General features: G+C 47.0%; 1 protein-coding gene across 1 annotated transcript in view; it reads left to right on the forward strand.

Moving 5' to 3' along the window:
* Positions 1–507: 507 nt before the first annotated feature.
* Positions 508–1,235, forward strand: part of SSR2 (signal sequence receptor subunit 2) — a gene marked incomplete in the record, with an annotated part of 4,753 nt that continues 4,025 nt past the window's right edge. The window contains 1 exon segment of the mRNA XM_072428278.1: positions 508–612.

Raw genomic sequence — 1,235 nt, forward strand, 5'->3', positions numbered from 1 at the left:
CCGCTCCTCCAATGACCTACTAATGACTTCCTCACTCATAACCTCCTCACACGCACTGCTCCAAGACTCTCTGGAATGATCTTCCTCATCCTTTTCAGCTATCTTCAACTCATTTAAAAGAACACTCAAAACCAAACGCTTCACCCTCACCTACCTGTCTTCTTCTGTCTCCTAAACCCCCACTACTTCCCACCATTCTATATCCTCCTAATGTGTGATACTTCCCCCACCTTCTAGATTGCAAGCTCTTCGGAAAAAGGGTACTCTTGTCCTCCTGTGTCCCAGTCTGTCATTTTCTACCCCTATTTAATGTACAGCACTGCCTAATATGTTGGCAATATATAAATCCTGTTTATTAATATTAATATTATTTATAAAAATATTAATAATAATAATTATACCTAAATAATTGTAATATTAATAATATTCCGCTAGGTGGCGGCAGAGCAGCGAGTCATATCAAGCTGTTGAGGCACAGCTAGTACTACACTTCCCATGATGCAGGGCGGCGACCTGGCCGGATATCCGGTGCGGCAGAGGGGTGACGTGTCTTTCAATTCTGTGAGCTGAGGAAGGTAGATAGGAGTCACTCTAAGACGGGAACCGAGAGGGGTAAGGCGGCAGCAGGGGTGTCTGGGGGCCCTCTCTATAGCTACAGGGCCACTCTTATTCGGGAGTCCCAGCATGCTTACTGCTTTCTATTCATTACAGAGATCCCTGTCTATCTCTAGGCCAGCATTCATATCCAGGGGCCCCTCTGTATGATTTTAGGGCCCTTATATCTGGAGGCCTCCCTGTATATGAGTAATAGTGACAGGGCCCCTGGTTATTGTATATTAATTTCTCATTTATCTTCATCACTCCTCCCCCAGAATATTGAGGGGCGCCTGTGTGTAGTAGTGGGGCCCTATTTCCTGGCTTATTTCTTCTGACAGGGCCTCTTGTATTGTGGGGTCCCTTCTGTATTTATTCATGGAAAATGGACCCCCCCCTGCATAACACCCAGGGGCCCCTATTGCTATAGCCCCCTATGGCCCCTTGGTACCTTGTGGCTCTATACAGTCATCATACCAGGGGCCCTATGTTGTAATGATTCTGGGGCCCCTGTACATCTGATATGATATACCATTGGCCCCGCTGTGGGTCCCTGGTGCCCCTTGCTGTAGGGCCCCTCTGTGTGTTTATGTAATTGTCTACAATTGTTCCATATGGCTGTATATCATATGGGGGGGGGG

The sequence above is a fragment of the Pyxicephalus adspersus genome, chromosome 12 (genome assembly GCF_032062135.1).
Source record: "Pyxicephalus adspersus chromosome 12, UCB_Pads_2.0, whole genome shotgun sequence".
Lineage (NCBI taxonomy): Eukaryota > Metazoa > Chordata > Amphibia > Anura > Pyxicephalidae > Pyxicephalus > Pyxicephalus adspersus.